Source organism: Coturnix japonica, chromosome 7 (assembly GCF_001577835.2).
Source record: "Coturnix japonica isolate 7356 chromosome 7, Coturnix japonica 2.1, whole genome shotgun sequence".
NCBI lineage: Eukaryota > Metazoa > Chordata > Aves > Galliformes > Phasianidae > Coturnix > Coturnix japonica.
The window spans coordinates 13,777,769-13,801,265 of record NC_029522.1 but is presented as its reverse complement, the minus strand read 5'-3'; the positions used below and the strand labels follow the sequence as shown (position 1 = coordinate 13,801,265).

Sequence of the window (23,497 nt, the reverse complement as noted above, 5' to 3'; positions counted from 1 at the left end):
GCTTTTAGCCCAAGGTACAAATCCAGAACAAAACGTGGTTATGGATGGGATTTTCTGAGTAGCTTGTCAGTCAAAATTGGGTGGAAAAGAGGTTGGAAGTACTTGAGCTGACATCCATTGTGGGTGATGTGGGTGACACAGTGCTGAAGTACCGCTATTTAGTACTTAATCAGGATATAGACTGTGGGTAGCCACGCTAATTGGATTATAGATGATTGCCATATCAATTGAATGTTTGTGACTGTTGACTATGTTTTGATGTGGCTCTTGCTAATTGTTGGCATAATTGCCCCACCACTTCTTAACATCTCTGAAACATTAAGCAGAGGATGCAAGAACATACTGGCATACAAACCCAGTGTGGCACCCTGACACTATAACAAAAGGTGAATAAATCCGTATGTATGATCTCCAAGTCAAATTCAGCCAGCAGAAAATTTATTAGACATGGACAGGAATTAAAAAACAAAACATGTTAATGGGGAAACTTGGAACAGGGAATGAGCTAATGATTGCTTTTATAGGTGGCTTATTTTGTACTTAGGTAAATTGTTCTGCAATAAAGTAAGAGCTAAATAGTAAGGCTATTGTTATCTCTTTTAGTGTCATCACCAGACTACTCACTCACTACTTCTTTTACCTCAGTTTATTCTTGGAAATCTGCAGGCTTGAGCTTGGGCAGAAATCCATGAGTTTCACTTAGCAATTGACTTGTTAGCTCCAATGAGGCATAATAACCCCCAGGTTTCTTGGGAGAAGCACACCAGGAAAAGCAAAAAGCATTTACATACTGCAGCAATTTCAATAGACCTTAGTGCAGGTTCTCAGCTCTCTTGACATCTCAGAAAGGTGGTCTAGGTGAGCATTCAGCAGAAGACAGGAAGTAGATGGAGGTGAAACTTGGAGGCAGTGCTTTAAGCTGTGATGCCACTAAACTGCTGCAAGTGATAACTTTCCCGGGAGATCGCTTTGGGATGAATGGTTTCTTGCTGATTTTGCGGACTTGCTTTGCTGTTCTTTTGTAGCAAGTTTAATGAGTCTTTAAAACGAACCTAAACAACATAAGGTTCAGGATACCTGCACTTTGTCTGCTGACAAATGGGAGGTAGTATCACCCATAGGGAAGTATTCAACTATAGTATGCAATAGCACAGAAGCAACACTTTGTTAATATGGAACATCTGCAGGGCCTCGCTAAGACTGAGGGTTAACTGCTGACCTGATCTGCTCCGTAATTAGAGAAAGTGTTTACAAATCTTGACCATGAGGGTAAAGAAGATATCCTGGGCGCTCTTCCAACCAATCTGACAGACTGACCAAACTACTAATGAGTAACATTATTGGTTGTCACTTTAAGAAATCCAGCACAGTGTTAACAGAGCATATTTAGTCACTTGGACATAAAAACTCTTATTTGGAAATGCAAATATATACTGGAAGTATTTTCTGAGAGTGAAACGATAAGCGACTTAACAAACAGAACAGCAGGAAACCTGAAAGTTATTTTAAGTATCAGATCTCTGATTGTCCTCATCCCGGGTACGCTAAATCCCCCTTCTAGCATGTCTGTTCCATATAAGGACAACAGGAGTGGAGTGGTTATATTTAATCAGTGAAACAAAATCAAAGGCGATGGCATATGAAAGCATGGATGCTGTCTTGAACCACGGACTTTTTTCAACTTTTAATTGTGTCCACAGGCTTCTAAAAGCACATACGTGTCTTAGAAGTGTTTCTTACCATTTTACAATAAAAGTTGTATCAATTGGATATGTTAAAAATATTCCTCATATCTTCTGCTGTTAATACAATTCCAGTTGTACTACATAGTACCTACTTAATTTTATTTGTGTGTATATATAGAAAGCATCAGAAATCTTCACTTTTTTTTTTTTTTTTTAAACCAGTTCCAGTCTAAACAGTAAAAGAAATCATATAAATTCTGCTGAATGTGAGGCCTTGGCATTACTATCCATTGCTGAAATAAGGTTTGAAGCAAGCTCTTTTCTGAGTGGAGATGAGTAACTGTACAGAGTATCAACCATACAGATTTTGTTTATATGAGATGTAACCACTCCGGCTGATTTATCATATGTTTGTCTTCAAGGATTGTTGGAGCTCTGCCAAACTTCATTTCAGTTTTGCTTGTCAGATTTCCAGTTTCTTGTATTTAATAAGGACATCTCTAACATGGTTCTTAGAAACTGGTTGTCTATGCAGGACTTTTATCTGCTGTTAGTTTTTAAAGCATCTCTGTGTGTTTCTGCTTTACTTTCCTACTTCTTAAACAAGACGAAATTACTAATCCCTTTCTCCTCTATAATGACCAAGGAATTTTATTGTCATGATCTGTGGAAGTGGAAAGTATTTTCAATGTGTTCTATGCATGTCTGCTGTTATTACACTTCAGGATTTCTTTCCCCATTCTTGTGTAAAGGGGTGCAAAAAGTAGCGCTGATGTGGAAAGGCTGATGCAAATGGATTGTCACTGCTGAATAGGGCTAATCGCTAGGGAACCACTGGAAAAGCATTCTCTTCGGGGACATAGAAGAACACTCGAACGGGAAGATAAGGGACTACTCTGATCTTTCTCCCAGGACATAAAGGCAGATGTATGTTTCCATACCTAGAAGGCTGTTTGTCCTCTCTTTCTCACACCTAATTGAGCAGGAAGAAAAGAATTAACCATCTCATGCTCAGGGGAGCATTGGAATAAGGTATGTGAAGAGTGTCCCTTCTTAAAGCTCTAGCAAGCAATAGGCAGGCACTGAAAATGCAATTACTCTGCTTAATAGTTCAAGCTATTGTTCATTCCTTCATGTAATCCCTATTTAAAAACATCTGTGCCTTCAGATCCATAGTGCTGTGTCACAGCAAGCCAGGCAATTTAATAACACTTTGTACAGCAAAGTTCTTTGCAGCTGTTGTCTTAAACCTGCTGCCTGATCATTAGCCGTGTCTCCCTCAGGTCCTGTAAAATGAAAAATGGCACGTACTTGTTTCCTCTCAGGTTCCTACATCCCATTCATGACTGTATGGATCTGAAGGTAATCCCTCCTCTGTTTCACAGTTGTGGTTCTCCTCACATGTGTGGAATTCCATACCCACGACTATTCTTTAGCCCCGTACACTTTCTTGTTCTCTATTTCCACATGAAGGAGACAGAACTATACACACTACTGAAGTACACAAGAGATTTACACAGCAATGTAATGAGCTATTCCACTTTGTTCTCAATTGCTTTTGGAGTAATTCCTAACATTATTTGCCTTCTCATCTAAGGCTGAGCAGCAAGCTAATGTTTGCAGAAAGCTGTTCACAACAGCTCCCATTGATGAAGGTTAATTTAGAGGCCATTATTATGCATTGTTTAGTAAGGGTTGTTTTCATTGCTATTTACTTTAGTTTGCAGTTACGGCCATAGAATTTTCTTCTGCTGTCTCTCTGCCCGTTTGCTCACTATTGTGAGGTCCTTCTACAGCTGCTCACGTCTTCGCTTTGGCTCTTACAATGGGTAATTTTGTATCACTGGGAAAATTCAGAGGTTCTTGTTCCTTGCAGAAGGCATTTTAAGCTATTCAGGTGCAACGCTTTTCAGTAAGAAGTATTCTAAATAATTCAGTCCAAAGGGGGGCTCGAAGATAGTCAGTGATGTGTTTGGTAGATAGAATATGGGAAAGAAACTGGATGTTCATCTAGTTTGCTACTCAGAATGGAGGATAGTGGTGTCCCAAATGCATGCAGCAAAGCTAACACATGGAGCAATGGAGAAGCAACACTACTGCTACCACAGGAGAAAATACCTTTGCTTAGAAAACTGTATTACAGCCTTCTGTTAGAAGGAATGCTTCAGATAATTACGGAAGATTAAGAATCATTCAAGTACTTCATTCAAGTACTGATCTGCTTTTCTACTGTGTTACTTTCTGTTTGGTTTAAGTATTGACAAGTTAGGGGAAAAAAAACAGAACTCTGTAGGATACCTGCTTAGGAGTTTAACGTTGAGATCGTTAGAGAACGCAAAAGTTGTTTGAAACATGGCAGCTAATTACGAAATATGCATTTCTGTCCCTGGTTTTCAGGTTAGTAATGGTGAGTGCCCACTTAACTGAAATTAGTAGTGGTGGCGTTGAATGCTGTGTCCAGAGGAGCTGCTGTGGCTGTCCCAGCTTCAATGGGAAAAGAGGCAGGACTTTGGGGACTGTATCACAGAATCACAGAATGACCCGGGTTGGAAGGGACCTCAAGGATCATGTAGTTCCAACCCCCCTGCCTAGCAGGGCCACCAAACATACACCTTTACTAGATCAGGTTGCCCTGATACATGCAATATGGTCCTTTGCTGTACAGCAGTGCTACTGAATCTGAGATCTCTAGTTGGAGAAATGAGGGGAAAGTTAAGGCAGCATCATACAGCCTGTTTACAACATCTTAAGGAATAGTCTAGGCCAGTAATTGTGTTGCTGGATCCTTGTAAGTATTCAACTACTTTTTCTATGGACAATGCCATATATATTTTGTTTCCCCTTTATTATTTCAATTACCACAACCACCTCCTTCTCCAGGTCTTTTGATTCCTTTTCGTGGGCACAGGTGCATCCCATCCCGTCGGGCTGACCTGTGGCTCTTGGATGCAGCTGTGCATGAGCAGCCTGGGTTCCTGCCCACCAAGGTGGGACCGGGAGTCATAGCTGTCACAAGGGCTGTAACAGCGGATCTGCAGAAACGAAGAAGAAAAAGCAAGCTAATATAAACCCAAGGAGCAACGTCTCGCGGTTTGCGAGAGCACCTGGCGTGTTTTCCCCGCAACCTCCCGTTATCAGAGGACAAAGAGCAGCGCTGGGGCGGAGCGGCAGCACGGGGCCGGGCACGGTGCTCACCGGAGCGCGGCCACACCGGTGCGGACGGTCCCCCGTCGCCGTCCCGGCCCCGTCGCTCGGACTCCTTCTCAGTTCTGGCCCCGCGCTGCCCCTCGCATCACCGCGACACAAGGCTGCCTACGTCTTTTTACATCCTCACGCGGACCTGACCGCGGCCGCAGCCCAGCTCCGTGACTCCGCGATTCGCTCTGCGCCGGCGCCTCCCATCCCCTCGTGCCGGGCTCGTCGTCCATGCGGTAGGTGGGTGCGAGGAGGGCACCTTGGCGGCGGGCGGGGGTGGGGGACGGCGCGGCTGCAGCGGCGGCGGCGCGTCGCGGCTGCCCGCCCCCTCCGTCAGACGGGCGGGGAGCTGCAGCGGGTGGGAGGGAGCGAGGCAGCGGGAACGGCGGGGCGCAGCCGGCCGGGCCGCAGCGGGGATGCGCCGCGGATACCGGCGAGGAGGTGGGTGCCGAGCGGCGGGGCGGGGGAGGACCGAGGGGCGCTGCGGACATCGGGGCTCGGCGGTGCCGGGCCTGGCGAGAGGCGTCCGAGAGGGTGGTGGGGTGGGAACGAGCGAGCCGGGGTGCGGCGGCGGGCCCAGAACGGGAGCCGGGGTTGGGTGAGGTAGAGAGAACCCGGGGCGAAACCGGAGCATCCGGAGCGGCCGCGGTTATGTAATCGGCGGAGCGGTGCCGCGGAGCAACCCGGCCCCGTTCCACCGTGTGCGGTTCCGTGCTCTCCCGTGCGGAGCGGTTGGAAATGCTCCGGTAAACTCTGCTCCGCCGCGGTGCATAACGGGGCCGTATGGCGAAGTTGATGCACTCCCGGGGTACCTTTGTGCTTGCGGTCTCTGCCTCTCTTATCTCTCTCTCTCTCCCTGTATAAATAAATAAATAAGGCAGGAATGGCCTGCCAGAGGTATTCCCAGTTCCTAGCCGTGATGCAAAACCCTTACGAGCTTTTTGAATATGCACAGATTTATTATAGCGCTGCTTTAGCAGTCATCTGTTTCCCAGAAGTGCTGATTCTCACAACGTCCATCTGACGTGGCTTTGCCGTTGGCCCGTCATCTGGTTTTATTTTATAGCTGCTTTGGCGTGCTGCAAGAGCACGGTGTTGCCGCTGTCCCCGAAGCCCGGCAATGCAGATGCGGTGCTAACGGCACGACCACCAAAAAGGGCTCGCGGTGTGTTCTTCGGGACCAGGCGGGAGCCCAAGGTCGGGCCGAGCTGCAGCACATCTTGTGAAGGGTGACAGCAGAGCGCCCGGTCCAGGCATGGGGCTGAGTGATGCGGTCCCTTGAATAGGCTCTCAAAAAGTTGATGAAAAAGCTCTCCAGTGAAGGTGTGAGGAAATAGCTATTTCAGGAGAACAATTAACTATATCAGCTCAATTTTAATGGAACTAGTACATTTAATTGCATTCTTAACAGATTTTCTATTCTCCGGATGATTAGCTTGTAGAATGATACCAGCTTAAAGATTAACATCTCATCAAATATCTGATGGTTTCTATGCAGCGTAATTGTGCTTGGTTTATTTTAGCTTTTTTTCTAATGACCAGCCTTTGTCTATAGTGCTGTGGATACTCCAATGAAACCTTTTTCATCTTGGTATGGATAACATGACCTTGACCTTAGAGGCTAAGGAGATGTGGTGTTACTAGTGACAAGCTTAATGGGACATTTATTTTATGTACACGTAACACATGAGTTTTTCTTTGGTTAAAAAAGTTGACACAAAAGGCTGCTGTGTTTTTTGTTTGTTTTTTTTTCTTTTTTTTTTTTTTTTAATCCAATTAAGATAAATTAAGTGGTACGTACAACCTAAAGGTTTATTATTTAACATATCCTAAAGAGGTTTATATTTGAAGGGGTACCTTTGGTGCTGCTGTAGATCCTCATGCCCGTGTGTTCCACCTCCTGCAGGGCTCCTGTGTGCTCCTCTGCAGGGCTGGTGAGCTGCAGCATAGGGCCGTTGTCAGCAGTGTTTCTTGTCACTGGCCCTTTGTGTTCTTTGCCTGTTTGTACCCATGTCAGTGATGTTCCAAGTTTCTGTTGCTGCTTTTCTCATGTTTGTTTTGCTTCAGTTCCATGCAGGGATAAGAAAACATTGGTTGCACTTGCAGAAAGGAGTCGTTCTTTTCAAGTGCAGCTGTAGAAGGGCCTCACTATGTGTGCATGTGTTTGCTTGGATGAATTGTTTATCCAGCTGATACCAGTGTAACTTTGCTCACAGGTGTTAGAGGTACCGTGTGACTGAACAGCCCCTTTGGACTTTTCTGCAACGACACCAAGGGAAGGTAACCCCTTGGTGGGACAGTCCCTACCCTCTTGCTCTCTTGCATGTTCTGTTGGAGATGTGACTTCTTCCTTCTGCCCAGGTCTGAGATGAAGGCAGAGGACATTCACGTTTCCGCTTCATTTTCCTTCAGTTCTTCTCCACGTGTGTGCCTGCTCCTTGGTGCCTAGGTTTCTTGGTGTGACAGAAATGGTTGGCTTTGCTGTCATATGCCCGATGCATGCAGTATTTGCATGGGATTTCTGAGTTGTCATTTGTTTGTTTTCATACATTCATTTAGATTTCCAATAACTTGGGCTTCTGGTATGATGTGGCTTTGTCCCAGAGGATGCTGACCACCAGGCTCATCCTCCTGTGTCCTCTGGAGAATCTGCTGTCACCACTCCCAGCATGACAAGGGGAGATAACAGAGGCTGCCAGAGGGGTGTGTGTTTGTCTTTGTGTGCACACCTACAGCAGCCTGTCCTGATGGTTTAGTTAACCCTGAAGCCATACACATGGTATAGCAAAATATTGTCTATTTCCTCTATCTTTTCTAATGTATTTCTTTATAAATACAAAACTATTCAAATGCTTCCCAGAGTCTTTTTGTGTGTGTTTGATGATAAAAAGAAGGCCCCCCTGTTTTGTTTTATTTATTCTTTTTTTTTTTTTTTTTTTTTTTTTCTCCCAGTAACTAAATGCTTGCAGTTTTTGAAGCTTTTGATGATGATGTCTGGCATGGGAAAAGGCAGTCGTTTCTGTAGATAACTTCTATGGGAAATGTTACTCTGGGCAATTATGCTTTTAAAAGGAATTTCTCCAAGAATTTCCTCCAGGGTTGTGTTTCTTTTTTAAGCTGGGTTTTAATGAGGTTTAAAAAATCCCTCCCACTGGAATACTAAAGCAAATGCTTACTTTGGGTTTTGTTCTTTTTCTTGGTTGAATTTGCAGTATCAAAGTTCTAGATGGCAGAGGAGGTAGCAGCAGGTGTTGTGTACAGATGAGAGTAAATATGCTCAGGCCACATGAAGGGTGCTGTGTTTTTAGCAGATTCAAAGTATGTCTTTGGTGATGGGGCAACTCCAACTGTGCGAGGAGTAATGGGGGAGCTAGTGGTGAAATGAGGTGGCAGCTGAAGTTAGCTGAATTTGGTTAAAATATTATGAAACATTAAAAATATTAAGTTACAGTAGCACACATGATACCAGTGGTTTTATTTGTGTGTGTTAGCAATTAATTTTACTGCCTGCATACGTATGTTTTCCAAGCTGTAGATACAAACCTACAGCTTTTAGCTGTTTCCTGTAAGTCAGAACATATACATATAGGCAGTTAGGAGCTTTCTTTGCATGGCTTTTTGTTTGTCCTGGTGAATGGTGTTTGTAGCACATTCCTCTTTTAGGGCTGTTCCCTTTGGAAGAGCATTGCAATGCTGGCAGCTGATAAACTGGTTAAAGGGAGGTCTGCTGAAGCGTGGAATATGGAAGATGGGAAAAAAACATGAAAAAGAGTAGAAGGAAAGGTGTCTGGAAACAGAATTGCAGAATAGCCAAAGTGAGGAGGACAAGGATTATCCTGGCTCCATACAGAAGTCAAACCTTGTGTCTAAGAACATTTTCCAAATACTTACTTAACTCCATTGGCTTGGTGCTGTGACTGCTGTCCAGGGACTGTATTACAGGTTGTATGGGAAATTGGTAATCACAGCCTGAACCTCTGATTAATCAGCTGTGGGAGCAAGTGTTGGGTCAGCTGTGGGAGCACAGGTGAGAGTAATTTAGCTGTGCTCCTGGAAGGGGTGGAGCTTGACTCCATCTTCTCTAGATCTCATTTAAGGGCTGACCACCACTAAGGCAGCATCTCTTAGAGCTCGCTCCTCAGTGGTGATTGCTTCAGTGGTTTCCAGCAGACTGAAGGCTTCCATATGGGTGAGTTTTTCCTGTAAATAATCTTTTGGGTATTTACAACTACCATCTTTTCATAATTGTCACCATACACAGTTGTAACAGCCTCAAGATTAAATGAGCTTTTGCAGTGATTCTTTGAAATGCTTCAGTACAGTAGAGAGAATGGTTGTGTTTTGAAATGAAGTTAAATAATTTCCTTATTGGTTTTTGTTTGTTTATTTGTTTCCCCTGAGTTCCTCAAGGGCTAATAAATTTTAATGCTAGTGGAGAGCACTTCTTTTGGAAAAATTAAAACAAAAAAATAGGATACATTGGTGTATGGCAACTGAGTCACAGCCTGAACCACTGATTGAGCACCTGGGAAAAGGACCGGTGAGCCTTGGGAGCACAGGTGAAGGCAATTCAGCTGTCTGATTGGAAGGGGGTGGATCCTGGCTGCACCTTCCTTAGACCTCATTTAAGGGCTGACTACCACTAGGGAAGGTTGTGTGGTTGGAGATCCACTTAGATGTGGTGTTTTCCTCATGAGCCTAAATCTTCAGATGCGCGTAAGCTCCTTTCCTTATCGTTTGTAATGTTATTCCAATTGCATTAGTCCTTTTGCTATTACATACCTGTTTTGCCCTTCTACTTTGTTGACCTTTCTGACTGTTGCATTTTACTTGAGCTGTAAGGAGGATTACGTTAAATTATCTGTGTAAGACATTATCTTCTAACATGTTATTTCTTGCATAAGGTCATAAACACCATTGTGTTGCTATAGAGTTTTTCTAAATGACTGGCTGATTCTAGCTGAGTTAACTAGTTACATTTCTGCAGAACTTAAATATATTAAAATGGTGTGTTAGATTCTTTTTACCAGTACAGTTAGGCACGTACCTGGGACTGCTTTGTTGTGAAAGGTACTAAACCTGAAGTAAAGGTGTGTGAGAACGATTTGTAAATCAGCTTAAAGATACTTTATCTTGGTCTGCGGCATCATTTTTCAGCTGATGAACTGTAAAGTTTTCTATTATTGTAATTAAATAAGCTCAGGTTACCTAAAAGAAAGGTCTCATGAAACCTGTGCTATCTTGTGAAGGCTGCCTGCACGGTGAGAGGAGTCCTTAGCTTCATCTGCCCGGTTATTGCTGACCAGATTAGCTCTGGATTGTCTGGGAAATAAAGAATCAATAGAACTTTGTTCTGTAGTTGTTGTTAACTTCACACTTTTCATAACGTGTTTGGGGGTGAGAGACCAAAGAGTTGCAGAAACTGGTGATGACTGCTAGTTGGCCTGAGATGTGGACTATGGAGTTTGAGCTCCCTTTGATGGCTCATGCTGATGATGAAGTAAGAAAGCAATAAATAATTAAAACTTGAGCAGTGGGTGAGGGGGAAACAGATACAGGACATGCATGTACCTCTGGCACTTACGAGGCAGAGCTGGAGGTGGATCAGCCTCATGGGAAGCTCAGGCTGCTAGTGAGGACTTGAACACATCCAGCTGCTGGGAATTAATGTTGTGTTCCCATGGGTCATTGGTGGTGGTTTCCCCTGGCCTTTGGTTTGTGGGTGTATTTCACAGGATAGACAAGCTAAAACAGGAGTTTGTGGCCACTCTTTGCACCCCTCCTGCTTAATAAATCAAGACTAGCTTGCACTACTGAGCGGTGTGTTGTGTTTCTGTTCTTGCAACTTTCCCGCTCTATTCCTCTGTCACAAATCCAATATGGGTGAGATAATGCTAAAAAGAACTTGGGTTGAGAGTTCACAGAGAGGGTTCTGTGAACATATCACAGGAATGATTCCAAGCTGGTGATTCTGTTTCCAGTTCCATCTCTTGCGATTTCTCTTTGTGTGGTGAGACCACAAGTAGCCTCTTCACCATGCTCTACTATATATGAGGATTTTGATGCGTAAACTGCTCAGGGTTGCCCCTGAAACACTCATGGTCTTCAGGAAAGTGAACTCTTAACTCCTTTTTTCTCATCTTCCCTTTCAAAAGTTCCTTGTTTTCTGGAAATACTGTCACTGTTAGTTGAGGAACTGGGAGGAAGGAAATCCAGATTGATGGTGTCTCATCTTCTCGGTTGATGATCTTTGAGGCTTTGGCCACAAGATAAATGTTTCTTCAATTTATTTTCTCTAGTAGGAAACCTTTAGGAAAGTAGTGGGGAACTACGTATCTTCTTTTTCAGGTACTGGTTAGTTTTGTTGTCATCTGGTAGTAGTTGACCTGGGAAAACTGGAAGGATAGGGTCACTGGTGAAGAACTACAGAAACAGTAACAAATATGCCAGATAAAAGGGCTTTCGGCTCAGAAGTATGAAACTGGAATGGTTAGGTTAGTGACAAATTCTGATTCTTTTGGTGTGGAGCGGGTCAGATGGGTAGGAAGGTGATGGCTGTCAGAGGGAAGGATAAGTGCTTGAATAAAAGAAGGTTGAAAACAGCTTGTTGAGATTTGAAACTAGCAGTTGGTGTTAAGTCATCTCAGGGTCTCTCTGACTCCAATATGAGCACGATGTGTCCTTCTGGAAAGTAATGTCTGTATATTTCTTGGTTTTAATATGTTTCTGGGGAATAGAGTTGCGGAACATAGTTGCTGAAAACAGAATAGGAGTAAAGTGAAACGGAGCTCTAGGTTATTCAGAGGGTGAGTTTTGATGTAAAGTGTCAGTGTGCCTCCAGTACTGGAATGTTAGTTCTGTACCCGTGCAAATTCTGTATCTGTCATTGAAATGGTTGCTGATGCATAAAATCCTTTTTATTTTTCCCCCTGCTTCTGTCTAAACAGAGTTTGTCTCCCTAAGTTCATGTACGCTTGATAACTTTGCTTTTTCTGTGTGTGTAACTCATGGTAACTATGGCCAGGCAATAGCTGCCACCTGGTTTAATGATTTGGGGTGACAAAACTGCAAGCATAAGTAACCAATGCTTTGAAGGAGGGGGGGGAGGGGGGAATAAAAAGTTCTCTAGACTCTCCCTAATTGTGAGCTATATTTGCAGATATGCTATGGGTGACTAGTTATAAAATATGCGGTGGTCCACTGAGCAGGCTTCTGCCACTTCTGTGGCTGGCAGTGTACCTTATGCATGACACTGGTTGTCAGTTTGCTGAACATGATTCAGAGTGATATGCAATGCAAAGAAAGAAATAAAAAAATCTTAAATTAAAAAAATAGAATAAAATGCCTTACAAATTATTTTATTTTTAATTTTTCAACTAGCTGCGCATTGCAGTTTGAGGAAGAAATGTATCCCTGCCCAGGTCACTGTAAGTATTGCTGCGTGACTGAACTCAGAGAAAATGGCATGGGTGGCTTCTGCCTGTAATTAATACGATGCTGGCTATGTATTTTGCTAAATGTGATTTCTGGATTAATAGAGTAGGCTTCAGTTCAGAATATGAGGATTAGAATTAGTCAAGCTGACTAACCCTCAAACCTTTCCATGTAATTCAACATGCTTTGCAGTGCCTGTGAGTTTAAGGAATTGAAGTAGTTTCAGAATTAATCTAAAATATTACAACTGTTGAAGAGGTTTAAAGCACAGTAATCCTAAACTATTTAAGCTGTGATTGATGCCAGCTAGGCTTCTGTGCTCTCGAGAAAAGAAACAGTATCTCTCAACAAGGAAGTTTTATTTCCCAATGCACCACAGGTGTTCAGTGATAAGCTGCATTTTCTGTTTTCTTTTTTCTCCTTCTTCATCTGGCTGTGGAAATCATGTTCTGTGCTCAGAAATGCTTGTGGAGGGCATAGCAAATTTATTAATTCCATACTTTAGCTTCTCTGGCAATGTTCCCATGTTGAAAGCTGATGGAAACAAACTGCTCTTAGGCCTCAGCTATCTGGAGGAATGTGTAGTTTTGTTTTCTTGGCTGGTTCTTAGATAGTTTGCAGTAGAAAAATGTGTCATAGCTGTGTGATATAACACTAGAGAAAAAAACAAATGTTGGATACATCTCTTTATAGATGGAATTTAGTTTCTCAGAAAGAAATATGCAAACTAATTTTGAAACAGATGAAGCAGGAGTCTTGCCCAGTTTTTCATTTGTTTACTGTGTTTCCATCACTCACGTGTCCCTTTTCAGCTTTTGCTTTCGGTATCATTCTGGCTCTGCCCCTGGCAGGTTGCTCCTGACCTGTTAATATGTCCTGTCCTGAGACTGAGGACATGGGCATGTTTGTTCATCCAGGCCTTTCCTACCCAGCTGCCAGCCACACATTCTGGCTTGGTGCTTGTATGAGCATCTTGTCCCTCTCACTATATCCTCCGTGGAAGCCTGAGAATAGGGAGGGTGGGATTATCAGCTCTGTTACCTGGCTTAAAGCTGGTCCTTGCGTGTGGAGTGTTAGGTCGAGGTTGCCATACAAGCCTTGCTCAAGGTGACTGCCTGAAGAAAATGAAAACATACCAAACTGCTGAGAAGAACATCACCAGTCTCCGTTTCAGTGCTAATTTATGGATCTTGTTCTGAGTTATCACAATCCAGTTGACCTGTTCAAATATATGTATTTGTTCCTTTCATACCGATTTGTGATAATATGGAAAGCTGGCTCACTCTAGGGAGGAAGTTACGCAAAGGGTAAACAAAAGACTTTGAAATTCACAGAGTGAACATACCAAGGAAAATCAGTTGTTTCCTAATGGACTTTATGACTAATAGTAATGTAAGGTGTCATTTCTTAACGACAGTGATTGATATATGTTTGCAATTTCTGTTGGTCAGGCTGTTGAGGTAGGTTATACAATTTTACAATTCCAAAGCAGTTTTAAAAGCACTAATATGACTTCCAAAAGTTTCTTGTTTAGAAGGATAAGTCTGAACAGAAACAAGTATTTGTGTCATGAGATACAAAAAGTAATTCAAGTAAACCTCTCTAATTCAAGTAAACCTCTCTGAAGTTGTTTTCTTTTAAACAATCACAGTATGCTGCAAAAATTGACTTTCAGTTTTTCAGACTCCCACAGGTTGCAGCACAGAAAATCAATGCTTTTTCATCTAGTGTCTATTTTTTTCCATTAAAGGAAAAATGAGGAAGCGTGAGGCTTCCAGGCTTTTTGGAACTCTGTGCATTTACCAGGCAGGTAATCTTTATATTTTTTTGTAATGTATACTTAATCTTGTCATTTTATTCTCTTTGCTAACCATAGCTTTTGTTTAAGAGTTAAATACTCAAAGCGTCATGGGATTGCAGTGGATTTTTAAAACCTTTGTTCCAGCACCTCAGGATAGGAGGGTGAATGTTTCATTTGAACCATGATAGAACCAAATATATTTAATTTGTATTATAGTATTTGTTCTTTCACAGAATCACAGTGTTCTTTACTGAACTTCTAGATCTTCCTATAAACATATTTTTGAAAATACCTTTGTTTCTTTTAGAGAACATATTTTTCTCTTATCTGAAGCAAATGTGCACTTTGGAATGCATGGAAACTTTGTTTCCATACATTTATCAGGAGTAGCCAGGAATGGCATGATCGAAGGTAATGTGAAAAGTTAAAAGTGAAAGATAGTGTCAGCATTTGGAGTTTGCCCATTATTTCTTTTTTGCTAATAAGGGCATGTATCTGTAAAAGCAGAGCACACAAGGTAACAGTGATTGCTCTGCAAGATACAAGTAGAGAAATAAAATATATAAAGTCAACAGTGCTCCATTCTGGGAGGAAGTAGATCTTGCAAGTAATGGAACTAATAAAGACTTTTGGTAAAAGTTTCTCCCGTGTTTGTTTTCAACACTGCTTCAAAGTTTGCCTTAGCATAAAATAAAACTACTTTTTAGCAATGTCTAACAGGGACTGTGTGGAGTTAAGTTTTACCCCCCCCCCCCCCAATAAATAAATAAATAAATACTATAGATACAGATGGGGAGGTGGGGTGGGAGGGGAATGCTATGTGGAGAAAACTGAACATATCCAGTAAGCTGGCTTTGTGCTCAGGAATGCAGTGTTGGAGAGAATAAGCATTTTTCACTTTAGGACATGCCTGATAGCAGTGAATAACTTGGAATAAGTTTATAAGCCCACTTTCCTTGCTCAGGTGGGCTGGACAGCAAAACAGCACCCAGTCAGGACAGTAGCTCTAATTATGGCCCTAAGAGATGTGTCCCTGTCTACAAATATCTGTGGTCGTATACTTTGGTTTGCAATCCTGCAGCAAGTTGAACAACATCTTTTCAGTGTTTTGTTTTTGGTTTTTTTTTTCATTATAATTAACATTTTACATGCTTCAGTACATTCAGTACTATGTTCTAGTACTTTATGTACACACAAGCAGATTTTTTTCTGTCTTTGTTCTTAAACAGTCTAGCTATGATGGCCAGTCAGTCTTAAAGGAAACTGCTTAAGGAAAAAAGCAAATGCCAGAAAATAAAAATTAAGGAAACCATTTCCAGTGTTATTATTAGATTTAAGAGAGAATGTCATTTTGCAAGTGGTTTTAAGACATGAAGGTTTGAAATGAATGAACCAGCAGACTTCAGATTCATACCAGTAATTTGGCGGTTGTCTTGCTAAGTTTCTGTTTAGAGTTGGGTGGAACTGAAGACCAAAGCACATTCTTCTGTAGAGAGTTCTAAATAAAGAGTAAAAGCAAATTTCATAATTCTTTCATACATATGGGTGAAGGCCTGCTTGGTAAAGTGTAATTTGTTGTCATCAGAATGTTCCTTAAGTCAGAAAATAAGGATGAATGTGAGGATGTTTTTCCTTTCCAAAACGGTCCAATTTCCATTTTGATATCTAAAGCGTGGTGTGTTATGGTTTGTTTGTTTTTTTAAATTCCTCTCTTCTGCTTTATCTGCCTTTCAGAGTGGTGCTAGTTGGGAGACTGCCCCAGAGCGCTTGCTTGTCAGATGTTGCTATGTAGTTTTAACACAATTAACCCTGCAAAGTCCTTTTTTGTTTTTTAGGCTGTTTGGTAGACTCTGGAGAATTATTTTACTGTTTTCTGATGTTGACCGATTTTTGGAACAGGGGAGTTTCTCTTCTATATAAATGGCTTTGGGCATCTTGGCTGAGGTTTCTGACACATGCTTGGAAACATGCTGACTTACAAGCTATTGTCAAGGTCTAGGGAGCGGAGCAAAAAAAAAAAAAAAAAAAAAAAAAAGAATGACTCTTGTCATTACAGTTGGAGTGATTTCTCATCTTCAGGATGAAAGGATTCTGTTACAGAAGTTGAAATTAGATATTGAGATCAAATAAATGGCAGGATTCCCAAAATATTTTATGGTGTTGTGATATTGGGCACTTTAGGACAATTTAATAAGTAAAAGTGTAAGTAAGTTTGTGTAAGTAAAAGTGTAAGTAAGTTTGTACAGTGGAAGTGTACAGATTTGTAAAGAGTTTCAACTAGAAAAAAGCTCTGAATAAGCCTTACTTTTCAGTAGGATTCAGATACTTCTCTGCAATTGAGTTCTTTGATTCAACTTTAAAATGTGTATTTATTTGTAAAAGTACAAGTACTGTGGCCAGCATAATACATAATACTCTTTGTGATAACACATATAAATACATATGCCACAATACATTTTCAGTCTAGATACAGAATACTCAGAATCCAGGTAGTCTGACAGTTTTATTCTTGTGAATTGATAAGTACTACATTGCTCACAACTTGTGAATGGGTAACAAGGAGCTGAAAGAAAAATTTAGCTGTATTTCTATTTTTGTGCCTTTTATGGTTTTTCATGTAGGAGCATTTTTAGTACTTTTGGCATTACTCTTGCATGTAGTGTGTTTTTCAGGTGTATTGTTTTGCCTTGATATTGATATCTGATTATCAAATTTCTCAGCAGTGAAGAAATCGGTAGACAGAATTATGAGACTGATAAACAAGATGCTGTATTTCAAATCAGGTTGTGTAGCTCTAGAAGTTCAGGAAGGGCTGATGAAATGAGTTAAAATTTCAGGCGCAAAATGTTCAATTATTCACTGTCAACAAAATGTGGAGTAAAAAGCTCTATCCTATTTTTCTGCTTCAGCTGTAGCATATAACTGTTGTAGTTCAGCATAAATATATGCTGTTCCTCTGAAATAGGGAAGAGGATCTTTGCATTTTGGCCACCCGTTTTACTCATACAAATTTGTCTTAACAAAATACAGACCGTTTGTAGAACCTCACTGTGCAAAAGGTACATTTCTCAATATCCCAGGTATAAGTAGGAAGCCCTCAAAATGAGGATGATGCTTTCTGATGTATCAAGGTTGGTGAACAAGGAGAAGAGAAATGAGGAGGAACACATACTGAATGTGCTTTGATCAGAGGAAGCGATGGCAGTGTGTGTTTTTAGCTCTGGCCAACGTTGTCAGAGGGAGTCTTGCAGTGGTTGTTACCAGCAGAGGTGAAGGTGTTGCTAAGTTGCTGGCAGGTGCAGAAGTCTGACGTCGTGGTGAAAGAATGCTTAGTGTCCTGTCCTCTTGCTTAGGCTGAGATTTTCTACTAGAATTGCAAGTTTGTGAGGTGCTCCATCTTCCTGAGAAATCATGACAGCAGTAATTGAAACAACCAGATTTATGTTCAACTGTTTACTGCTGGAGGTCTTTTCGTTGTCCTAAACCTAGTGTAATTTAGATCACTCTTTAATCTAAGTGATAGGTACCACATATACTTCTCTTGACTGTATGTCAGTACAGACTGCTCATAGAATGCTGTTCACTTTGGTCCTAGTATGTTTCATTAAATTTCAGCAATAGTCTCATGTGAAAACAACAAGGCCTTTAAAATTATTTTATTTGGCTGGACACCAGAGAGCAATTCAGGTGTTTAGCTCATTTACCTAGTGCTGCTTTGGCTGTCTTATGTCCTTATACCCTATTAATGTGCATGAAACTGGTAGATAGGGTGCTGGGCTTGGGATCAGTGATGTAGGATGTGCTTGGGCATGAGTCTCTGACCTTTTGGATCACCTGGCCTATGATGAAGTGAAGAGAAATTATCTAAGGCTGCATATATGTAGGAGGTGTGGTTTTCAGAGCAAACTTATTTCCATGAAAACTATAACTGAAAAAAAAAAGTACAGTAACGCTATTTAATAAGGCAGATTCTCAGCTACAGAACACTCTTTCAACACAATGCTCATCATCATTATGGTCTTATTCAACTGTAATGATTCTATGAATGTTCCAACTCCACAGTTATTCGCACAGGTCTTCAGAAAATATGCTGTCAACAGTAGTAATTGTAAGGACAATTCTTATTTTAACTTTGTTATTTATCTCCTGCTGTTCGTTGCTGTTATTTGTGAATGCATAATAATTCATAATAAAGAAATATGACTCCTGTTTTCTCTTCCTCCAGGCTTAAGTAAGAATAATGCTTTTTTTGTGTCTGTTTATACTGTTTGTTAAAGTGTCATTAAGAAATTGAAAATGCTTTTGAGTGTGTTTTATGAGAGATGAAAGCCATGGAGTGAAAATGGCAGGATATGACTGACCAGGTGGGTGTAGTCAATGCTGCTGGCAGCATTTCAGCATGCAGAATACCTCAACAGTCAGTTATCTGCAGCATGGGCTTCTCAGCCTGGCTTTATTGAAGCGTTATCAATGGTAGAAAGTCTGCTTGCTTGCCTTAAAACAGTGAAGCTTGAGTGAAAAGGTGAAACACTGTTGTAAGAAACAGCCACCCATTCCGAAGTAGCAGTCAGGAAACCTTTGATCAAAAAGTGGTTGAAAATGCTTTCAAATCTAGCCAAGTAAAGATGTTACTGGAGCTCCACAATCAGTTGCATCTAAGTGCATCAGAAATGATTGAATTTATATCTCTCATTCAGTGGGAGTCTCATTCTCAGGCTTTGGGAACTGGGATGATCCATGGTGGGGGGGGGAAATATTTTCACTGAAATACTCACACTGACGTGTCCGGACGTTGAAACAGACTTTTCCTCCAAGTTACTTGAAATTTCTCCTTTCTTTCTTCTTTTGGTCTCTGAACTAAAAAAATCCAGTGTTGATACAGCCAGAGTAGGTTCTTTTTTCCATTAAGGGTTTGAGGTTTATGAAACATGTCAATAAACATGCTTGAGTGAAATCCTGTCTGTTCCTAAAATATAAGACAGACTTTTCTAGGTATGAAAAACCATCCCAGCATATGGTGTGTTTCTTTTAAGATGCAAAATATTCATATACTGAGATGAACCTTCTGGAGGAACTTGAAAGCAATAGCTGCTGCTCTCAAAGCTTCTGCCTTTATTTCTTTCAACAGAAGCTGACTTTCTGAAAAGATTCCTTCTGAATCTCCAAAATATGTTAATAGTGTCCTGCCAAACTGCTCTTGACAATTTATTTCTTGTAGGATGTTGCTGTATATAAATAGGTTTTAATTTACTTATTCTAGCTACGGGAATCATTCAGATTTGTACTCAGTTTGAATCTAGAGCAGCATTAATATTTCTGGCATTGATGTTATAGTCCTCTATGACAACTACTTTGTATGTATTAATTTAGAAGGCTGTGGTTGTGAAATATGTTGGGTATTAGACATGACTGATGTGTTACTGCACACAGGGCTGCCTCACCTGGTTTTTCAGTGCCTCATAGCTCTGACCTATATTCAGTGTCACTGTGCTACAGTGACCTTCACGCAGGAAAAATGCCTTGTTTCATCAGCATCCCAAAAGACAATTAGGAGTTGCCTAAGCAACATAACATCCTTGTCAGAAAGTACAGTGATGGCTGTGATACCAGTTGGAACCCCTCAGCAGCAGAGGCACGCTTTGATGCTCAGAACAGTAGAGTATTGAAGGAATGTTGTTGCTTCCTATTTGGTTTTTATCTTGGCTTGGACTCTTTTCTGCCGAAGTGGTGGAAAAGCAAAGGCATGGGGTAAACAGATGAGTGGGGGGGAAAAAGAGTCTTCTGGGGAGGAGGATGCTCTGCACTGTGGATGCAGTGGAAAACATCAGAGTGCAGAAAACCAGTCTGGAAAAAAATGAGGAAAGCATAGGAAGTGCTGAAAGAATGATGTAGGTGGATACAAAAAAAAAAAAAAAAGGGGGGAAGCATTTTTTTCAAAACATCCTACAACTGTGCTGCTAAAAGTCTGTTTCTTTGCGAGAAGTAGGGTGGTTTTGTTTTTCTTTTGTTTGTTTTTGTCTTTGGGGATAAATCTGTTTCTTCTTTTCTTTCTTCCTATTATTAAAAAGAAATCAGCAGACTTATGGTGCTTTGATACTTGGCTTTGTTTCCCTAATATAAAAGAGGCTGAGGATTCCTTCTAGGTGCAGGTGGCTTATCAGCCTGGTGCGGTTAAGGCACGCTTGTATTTTGTAGCCAACAGCACACAGGGGAGCAATATGGCTGGTACCACATCTGTCTGCCTTTTTTTCTTTTCTGCTTGAGCAAAGAGCTCCCTGCTCACAGCCAGGATAGCTGTGGGCAGGCCCTGGCTCCCAGCCAGGCGTAGCACTCATGTCTCCACACTTGGAGTACATTACTGTAGCTGCGTCATTGCCATTCACCCACCTTATTTTCCTGGTTTTATACCCATGAAGCCTGTGACCTCTTGAGTAGCCTGTGTTCTGTTCAAAGTATTTGCTCCATCTGTTGTCAGCATTTGAGCTTTGAAATAATTTTTGAGCAATTTGGATTTTTCTCTAGCTGGTAAAGAATTAAACAGCGTTAATTCTTTAAGTCTTTTAAAATGAAAGGTAAGCCTAGAGAAAAGAAGAACAGAAGAAAGATTAAACAGGGAATAACAAGCACTTTCTGGTGCTTTCCTGGGAAAGGTTTGCTGCTCAAGGTGTTGCTGAGAGTAACTTTGTTCTGCCACATTCAGATTTTGCAGAAAGACACTGCCTGCTAGTCCAGTACTGGTTGTGTTCCCTTCTAACTGCTTTTCCACTGTGTAATTTCATTACAGGTGATGTCATCCTTAAAGCTTTTTCTACTTGTAGTATGGTTTAATGTGATCAACAAAACCCATTACGCTGATGTGTGTCCTAATGTATTAAAATCTAATTTTTGCTGGTTGTTTGTCATATTCTGTGCTGTCTGCTATTTTCAATGTGGCAGCTATAGGAGACACAATTACTTTGGAGGATTTGTGCACGTGGAAATGGGTTTAAAAATTGGAGAGCGCTGGCTTAAAAGTGACAGGGCTCTAATGCTAGCTACACTGAAATCTTTTTCTGTTTTCGTGATACTTAATAGTGGATAGGAATTCATTTGATACTTTTGAGGCCTACTTCAGTTCATTCCCTGTTTATTTTATGATTTGAGTAGTGTCTGTTCATATTAATGCTCAATGTTTTGATACCAAGGTGAAGTTTTGATTGCTGATTCAGCTTCTTATAGGACATCAGTTACTGCAATAACAGAACATACCAAGTCTGTAAGATAAACATGCTTGTACAGCTTTCCCTGACCTGATCTTTAAACTCAGTCTATAGAGTACCTACCCCACCTGGAAAATGTGACTTTTGGAGATTCGGAACTTGATTTCCTTTCCCTTTTTGCTGGCTTTTTTGAACACAAAGTAATGGCTGTAGTAGCTAGGTATATAAACCAGTCATCTAACTGAATGAATTAGGGCAGATGTCTCCCAAGGGCTCTGTGAGGCTAGCTTTCTACTCTGGCTATCTGCTGCTGGGAATTGTTGTGTTCAGACCTGAAATCCAAATAAAACAAGTAGAAGGTTAGTGTTAGGATCATTTATTTATTGTTGACTCTAATCTCTAAATGCAACTAACTAAAATGAAAAGATGGTAGATCTGAATATGCTGTCCTTGGGAGAGGGGGGTGGGGGGTAAGTCAAACCACCAAAATGTTTGTGTTACAGTTATTCATTTATTGTAGGTGACAGGGAGTTATATGTTTTTATAGATAACTTTCTTCCTATCATTGCTTTTGTGTTGTAAACAATAAGTGGAGTATCCCAGCTTAGTTTAACCAATGTTTAGGTAATAGAATAAATTTTTCTGAAGTGTTCTTTCTTTCTGCATTAAAGTATCTTTTTTCTTGATGATTATATACAAAGATTCATAACCTTTATCCATTAAATCTGGAAGGGAAAAAGAAACAATTATGTATTTTTTTCATACAACAGCTGTTTACATTATCCTTTGCAAAGCTTTGTATTTCATAGGCTGTTCCATAAATTCTGTGTATCCAGATTGTTGGATTTTCTTTTTTTATTAAACAATACATTCATTATAATATTCTAAGTTGCTCTAATCTCCTTTTTTAAAAAAAAGTGTCCTATAATTGTTCAACTTTTTTTCTCATCCATTTATTTCCTTCACTTGCAGCCTGATTAATTCTTAATGTTTTTTCTTCTGATTGCATATTTCCCAGGAGATTTCCATGTACTATTTTTATTAGATTAGAATAGGATTACTGAAATATTTTTCTCAATGTCTGCTATTAATATAATTGGGAGGAGACTCTCCTGGCTGTTTCTTTTATTTATTTGTTTGTATCCCCAGTTGAAGTGTATTGTCATATATCGTTATGCAAGTCAAGTGGATTGGTGAATCACTGTGATGTTAGTCAGATTAGAGTCACAATTGCCCTCCCCCTCGCTTAACTTTTCAGTGGTATATGGTCATTGGTAACAACTCGTTTCTGACTGTTATACTCTTAATATCTATTAAAATCTTGTTATTGTGGCATATGTATTTGCCCACATGCAGGTCATAAGTGAAGGGTGCTAGCTGAGTTCCAGTTACAGAATTCTTGTGTGCAGTGCAGTCCAGGATCTGCTTCTAGCATTGTTACTTTCAGAAGTTCTTTAATAGTTACTTAATGAGTTTTCATGACAGAAGAAGAGCAGAAGTCTGGTCTTTCACATAAATAAGAGTATTCTTGGGAACACAGAGATGATAGCTGCCTTATTTGGTCTGCTACATGACACAAGATAAACCCTTTAGTTATAATTCCTGCAACAAGTCCATGATATCTATTGGAACTGTACTGTATTTTTTTTTTAGCAATAATTTTGCTCTTCACTCTTAACAACTTCATTTAAAAACATAAAACATACCATGATGTTAATTTTTGTTGCATTAGTTTATGATACAAAGTAGTAATAACAGATTTTGTCATAATCCAAAGTCATTGTTATTTTCCAGGAGAGCAGGAATTAATAAGCAAAGTTTTGTTCAAATAAGAAGAAAACAAAGGGAGGATGATATGTATTTAAAACATCTCTTTAATTGTTTTAAAGATCTGACTGGATTCTCATGCTCCACAAAATCAGATCAGCTGCAGATAATTATTTTTTAGAGTAATAGTTTTATTGATACATTAATAAGATTTGTGTACTATTAAAAATATTTGTTTCAACTGTTTTACCACAGGCAAATAGTGCTTATGGAGAAATGATTTTTTTTACTTGCAAATGGAAATTATGTTTCTCTTTGAACTCAAAATCTCAAATGACAGTAAATGCAACTAAGCCTATAAGCAGATAAGAGCATAGCATGAAGAGCAATAATTATCTATACTAAGGAAAAAACAG

General features: G+C 40.5%; 1 protein-coding gene and 2 long non-coding RNA genes across 15 annotated transcripts in view; 1 reads left to right on the top strand and 2 right to left on the bottom strand.

The window, feature by feature from the left end:
- Positions 1-1,837: 1,837 nt before the first annotated feature.
- On the bottom strand, positions 1,838-4,996 carry LOC107316630. Its single transcript, XR_001556479.1, has 2 exons — positions 4,881-4,996; positions 1,838-4,717 (listed from the first exon to the last, which is right to left on the bottom strand). It is a non-coding gene; the product is annotated as an uncharacterized LOC107316630 (long non-coding RNA).
- A 14-nt stretch (positions 4,997-5,010) lies between these two features.
- The window catches only part of OSBPL6 (oxysterol binding protein like 6), an 83,960-nt gene continuing 65,473 nt past the window's right edge, over positions 5,011-23,497 (top strand). For 9 of the 13 annotated variants that reach the window (XM_015868348.2, XM_015868345.2, XM_015868341.2 and 6 more), the window contains exon 1: positions 5,232-5,321. The gene's annotated coding sequence lies outside the window, so the exon portion shown is untranslated. Of the gene's footprint in view, positions 5,117-5,216; positions 5,322-7,096; positions 7,161-9,051; positions 9,070-12,260; positions 12,308-23,497 lie in introns of those variants that run through there. The other 4 variants (XM_015868338.2, XM_015868336.2, XM_015868340.2 and 1 more) reach the window with 4 other exon arrangements.
- On the bottom strand, positions 12,753-19,977 carry LOC107316631. The gene is made up of 5 exons (XR_001556481.2): positions 19,557-19,977; positions 18,891-18,972; positions 15,530-15,613; positions 13,356-13,429; positions 12,753-12,968 (listed from the first exon to the last, which is right to left on the bottom strand). It is a non-coding gene; the product is annotated as an uncharacterized LOC107316631 (long non-coding RNA).